We start from the raw sequence: 6,434 nt of genomic DNA on the forward strand, positions 1-6,434 counted from the left end.
CCCTCCATGTTTCTAGAGCTCTGTCCTTGAAGAGGACTATATTTTCTACTCTTCTTGGCCCCCTGAGGTGAGCCCAGCTCAGCCCCACCCCCTTCTTCTTCTTTCACCTTTAACTTTCTCTAAGACTTGTTTCTATTCCCTATCATGGGTTTGTCGCCTCCCACTCTCCACTGCCTCCAGTCTGCCTTCCACCCCATCGCTCCACAACAAACAGTTCCCACAAAGGTCACTGATGACCTCAGTATTGCTAAACCCAAAGGACATTCTTCAGTTCATGTCTTGTGATGGCAACTTGTGTTAACCCCTCTCTCCTTGAAATGCTTGCTCCTTCTGACTCTGGCTGCTCCTTTGTGCACTTCCCCACTTCTACCTGGCTCTGACCAGGTTAGAATTCCTAAAGGCTGAATCCAAGGTCTATTTCTCTTTTTCCCCTACCTACTCTCTCTGGGCAATCCTGTAGCTCCCATATCAACCTCTGCCTGAACTCCAGCCCAAATAGCTAACTTTTTACTGGACAACTCTTTGATGTCTTAAAGCACCTCAAACTTCACATTTCCCAAACCAAAATCATGCATTTACCTTGCTATCCATTCAGTACATGAGCACTTGTTGTCAAGTCAGATCATGAACTAGTGACTGAGGAGTAAAAAGAGAGTCCCTGCCCTCAGGGAGCTTATAGTCTACTATGGGAGACTCAACTTTAACCAAACAGTTCCACCTTTGACTCCCCACAGCTCACATCTCCCTATCACAACAGCCCTTTCCCATTGTCCTCACTTAGAGAACTGGACATCCATCCAGTCCTGAAGGCCCCAGAGGTATACTTAACATCTCCCTCTCCCTTACCCCTCTTCCCCCATAGTCTGGTTGACTTACCCAAACCTATTTTTCTTTTTCCTTCTTTCTTTTTAATGGTACTGGGAATTGAACCTAGGGCCTTGAGAATGCTAGGTAAGCACTCTACCACTTGAGCCATGTCCCCAGCTCTTTTCTTTTTATTTATTTTGATACAAGTTCTTCCTAACTTTGCCCCAGCTTGCCTTGAACTCACAACCTTCCTGCCTCTGCCTCCTGAGTAGTTAGGATTACAGATGCGTACCACCAGGCCCAGCACCAAGTATCTCTTGACCCACTTTTTCCCCAGCCACACCGTTGTCTTCTCAGGCCTGGCCACCATCCTATTTCCTATTGGGCCACTGCTTCATCCACTCTGGGCCTCATGTAGTCCCCATACTACATCATCTTTCCAAAATAAAACTTTCACCTTGCCATTTCCTTCCTGCCCTCCATACAAGAACACTAACTAAAATAGTCCAAGACTTAATATTGTTCTTAGAATCAAGGGCAAGGGCTTCCCTCCAAGACCCTCAAGAACCCCCTCTTTGCTGGCCCACAGGTTTGTCTTTCCCATGCTATTCTTCCCTTGGAATCCTCTAGCCTTCATGGACTGTCTCAGCGCCTTGCTAACATCACACTCCTTTCTTTCTTGAACTTGCCACTCCCTCTGTCAGGAATGTTACAGTCTCCTCTTTCTGCCAGGATGACTCAGACTCACCCTCCAGATCTCAGCTCCATCATTACTTCTCTGACAAGGCCTCCCTTGATTTTTCAAGCACAGACCTTGGAGCACCCCTCATGGCCCTGGCTATGCAGCATTTATGTCTGAAGTTTTGGTACTTTGGTTGATAATTGCCTTCCTAGTACTTTGTCATCAGCCTCTAGCTTAGTGCCTGACAGAAAGGATGTGCCCAGTAACTAATTTTTTAATTGGGTGAATAGTTGGATGGACAAATGGATGAAAATGAATGCCACTTCCCTGCCCAGATCACTTTTATTTTTTCCTATCCATTCAATGTCAGTTCAGTTTCCACCTCCTGCAGGAAACCTTCTCTAAAACCCTTGGGGGAAATTTTCTTCCCACTTATGTCCCTGTTCTCTTTATTTACCTTGCATTTCTGTCTTCATAGCAGCTGTTTCCCTGGCATTTCCTGAGATCCAGTCTTGTTCATCTTTGTGTCTTCTCTGTGATTGTTGTCTTGGACCTGGAAGTAGCTCAAGAAATACTTGCAGCTGGCAGAGTGGCTCAAGTGGTAGAGCACCTGACTAGCAAGCATGAGGCCCTGAGTTCAAACCCCAGTAACACCCCCTATAAGCTCCCCCAAAAGAAAAACTTTCAGAATTGGCTGAGGCAGAGGTGGTTTATGCCTGTAATCCAGGTGGAGATTGGGAGGATCACTGTTTCAGGCCAGTCTCAGGCAAAAATAGGAGGTCCTATCTGAAAAAAAAAAAAAAAAGGGCTGGATGTGTGGCTGTGTAGCAAGAGACCCTGAGTTCAAATGCCAGTGCCACCACCCTCCCCCCCAAAAAAAAAGAAAAGAAAAGAAAGAAAAACTTGTGAAATTGATTTCTTAATGTAGCACACATCATTGTAATCCTGACAGTGTGTCTTCCTCTGTAAATGTGATGTAGCAACCAATGAGTGGCCAATGAGTGCTTTTCACTTTCACTGTTCCTCCTTCCCTGTAAGTATACAGAAGGCTTCCCTCTCCCCACCTCGCTGAACATTTGATGCAAAATTTCCTTGTCTTTACTATTACTTTTCTGAATTGTTGGTGGTTCAACAAGTTCATTAACAAGTTTCTTCACTGCCTAGGGATTCATTTCATTCTGCCTGCTGATTCATTACATTTAATTTTTTTAAGAATTCCATTACCTGTTTTTTTTTTGTCAAAAGCTGTGTTTACAAGGTTTTAACTACTCCCTAATTGTCTATATCCATCTGTTTTCCTTCATTTCTTTTCCAAAGGTCTGATGACTAAAACATGAACATAGCCACCCAGTTATCTTCCTCGGAAAATGCTGGGAGTGTGGCTTAGGGGTAGAGCAGTTGTTTAATGTGTGAGCTGTTGGGTCGACACCCAGCACCTCAAAAAGTAATAATAAAAAATTAAGCCTGTAATCCTAGCTACTTGGAAGTTTGAGATTGGGAGGATCATGGCTCTAGGACAGTCCAAGAAAAAAAGTTCATGAGATCCCATCTCAATGAAGAAAAGTTAGGCATGGTGGCATCCACCTGTCATACCAGTGATGGTGGGAAGCATGAAATAGGAGGATTTTGGTCCAGGTTGGCCTGCTCAAAAAGCAAGACCATATCTCAAATAACCAGAGCAGAAAGGGCTGGGGGCATGGCTCAAGTAGTAGAGCATCTGCCTAGCAAGCTTGAAGCCTTGAAGCCTTGAAGCCCTGAGTTCAACCCCCAGTACAGCAAAAAAAAAAAAAAAAAAAAGAAAAAAAAGAAAGAGGAGAAAGACAAAATACCAGAATAGCTCATATATTATACCTGTTCCTAGAGTAGTAATTTCACCTCAAAAGTTTATGGCATGGTTTTATTTTAGCATGGCTGATGTTTAGTAATCCCAATAATTTTTGCTAATTTACATACCCTAACTTTGTTTCTAATCCTTCAGCATTTCATCAGTACTGTGTGTGCTAATCTCTGGTATTGGGAGACTAGGCTGTTCTGTTTAACTGGATATTCTGGTTAGCTGAGTTATCCTAATCAGTATGTATTAGACTTCTGATTTTCATAAAATTAAAAAGACAGTATTATTCTTTTCCTGTGTTGCTGTATTGCTGTGATGGTTAATCTTGATTGTCAGCTTGTTGGAATGCCAGATGCTTGGGTGATTAGTGAAGCCCACCTCTGGGTATGTCTGTGAGGGCATTTCCAGGGCCAATTAACTAAGGGGGAGAAGATGTGCCCTGAATGTGGATGGCACCATCTCATAGACTGAGCCCTGGATGGAGCAAAAGGGGAAGAAGGAGAATGTCTGATAGATAGTGTACCCAGTCTCTTCGCATTCTGGTCATGGGGAAAGGGAGCTGCTTTGCTCTACTCCTGCTACCACCCCCACACTCACCCCCTGCCCTGCCCCATAATATTCTGGTTTGCCCAAAGCAGTGGAGACAGATGACCATGAACTGCAACCTCTGAAACCCTGAGCCAAAATAAAATAAATCCTTCCTCCCTTAAGTTGTTATCTCTGGTATCTGGTCAGAAGGAAGAAAAGCTAACTAATGCAATTGCTAAACTAATTGTTCCAAACACCAGCGATGCTTTTTACATGCTGGGTACTGTCTCAAGAACTTAACACATACTTCCTCATTTAATCTTGACAGACATCCTGCAAATTGATTTGGATGAGGTTATCATCACACAGAGATGCTAAGTAATCTGCAGAAGGCCACAGGGCTAATGAGTGACAGAATCAGGATTCTTGACTCCACAGCTTTTAACTATCATGATGCAATTCTTTTTGTTTTTCCCCCAGGGCTGGAGATTGAACCCAGGGCCTCATGCATGCTAAGTGCACACTCTACCACACCCTTCATGCTGGAATTCTTGATTTACTTCTCTTATGATCCAGGAACTCCTTCAGGCTTTCTTAGCTCTTCCAGGCAGATGTGAGGACACCACTTCTCTTTGTGCCATGGTTTGTTGGTGGAGAGGCTTTAAGTGGATCGTCCTGTTTTGCTTCCTGCTCTGCAGTCCCTATGGGGGGGCTTTGAAGCACAAGTATGATAAGAAGACCTGGATCAATCGGTCCGTCAACAAATCTTTATTAAATGCCACTAAAGCAAGGCACCAGTACTGTGGGCAGCTATCCGAGTAACTCTGCTTTGTACAGTATGTGGTGATTTGCAGTTTCTGATGAAAAAGACTATTTATGGCATGCCAGAGCTTATGGGGCTGAAGGCTGCTAAGACTGCTTAAGTCCGAAACTGAGATTGCAGTTTTTTCTTGAGGGAAGAAGAAAACAAAACTGAGCACCCATCCCTCTATTTGTAAGTGTGTAAGTTGAGCTCCTGTGTTATGAAATAGTGGAAACTGAACTGAAATTGACTTCCCTGGGAAAAACAAGAAGCAAGAGGCCACTTGAGCTTGCTACTTCTGTAGGGAGGGTAAGGATGAGATTTAAAAAAGAAAGCAAGACAGAAAAAAAAGCCCAGCATTTTCATAGTATGTTTTGAGTATGTGTATTTTTCTCTTAAATGACTCTGAACTTATCTTGCCATTTGGAAATGTTAAGTTTGGAAAGGGCAATTAGCATAGGGACATGTGGACTGGTTGAGAATGTGAGGACTGTGGGGTGAAGAGAAGAGGGATAATGGCTTGTCAAAACTTTCATGGCTGCCTAGTACCCAATGTGCCAACCAAATTCCAAAGATCATAGGTGGTAGGGGTGGGGGGCACTTCACATACAGAAAGAGACTGTCAGGCAGCCCAGGGGGACATTTCACTCCACAGCCATCTAATGGTGTGGAGAGGGACTGGCATTAGTACATGCAGAGTGACACCATGGGAAGAAAACCTAGTGACATTTAGGAGTTTTTTTCTACCCCTGAGACTCTAGGCTACAGATTGAATGTTTATGACCTTCCAAAGTTCCCATGTTAAATCCTAATGCCCAATGTGATGATATTTGTAGGTGGGGGTCTTTGGGAGGTGATTAGGTCATGAAGACAGAGCTCTCATGGATGGCATTTGTGCTCTTATTAAAGAAGCCTGAGTGTGCTCCCTCACTCCTTCTGCCACGTGAGGGCTTGGTGAGAAGGAACCATCTATAAACTAGGTGGGCCCTCCCCAGACATAGAATCTGTTCTCACCTTGATCTTGGGCTTCCCAGCCTCCAGAACTGTGAATAATTCATTTCTGTTGTTTTTAAGCCACCCAGTCCTTATTTGTTATAGCATCCAGAGTGGACTAAGATACCTTTCATCTCTAAGAAGTGATCTCTGCATCAACTGTGAAGAGCTGTGCATTGCTTTGCCTGCATCTTATCTGAGCTGTGGCGTGTTATAGTATCATGATGTTGTGGGGTGGTGGACCTCAGCCTGTGTGCTGGGGAGCTGGACTGCAGAGAAACTAAGCTTTCCCAGCTGTGTGATCTGGGGCAAGTGACTCCTGTGCTTCAGTTTCTCCATCTGTAAAATGGTATCTATCTCAGAGGGATATCAGGAGGATTAAATGAGATAACATGTGGAAGCTGCTTAGAATGGTGCTCAGCATACAACACATGCTTAAAGAAGCAAGTGGTTATTATTACTATAACTCTGGCAGGCTCCAGGACTTTTACCTACCTGAGAGAGGTAATCAGACACTAGGTAAGACTGGCTTACTGTGATCACAGATCCATTACTATCATCATTATTATTTTCATTCTCACTTATCTTTTGGGGAAATATCACCATTATCTTTGATCATGAAAGACAACTGTATATAATTTATACAAAGGGAAATCAAGAAGAAAAACAGATTTCAACTTCCAGCAGAGCAATCTAAATGTACCTAATTTTGATTCCTCATTTCAAACTGCTTTTATCTTCACAAAAACAAATACCATGGGTAATGTCACTGAAGACTGATTACAACC

This window comes from Castor canadensis, chromosome 15 (genome assembly GCF_047511655.1).
Source record: "Castor canadensis chromosome 15, mCasCan1.hap1v2, whole genome shotgun sequence".
Classification (NCBI taxonomy): domain Eukaryota; kingdom Metazoa; phylum Chordata; class Mammalia; order Rodentia; family Castoridae; genus Castor; species Castor canadensis.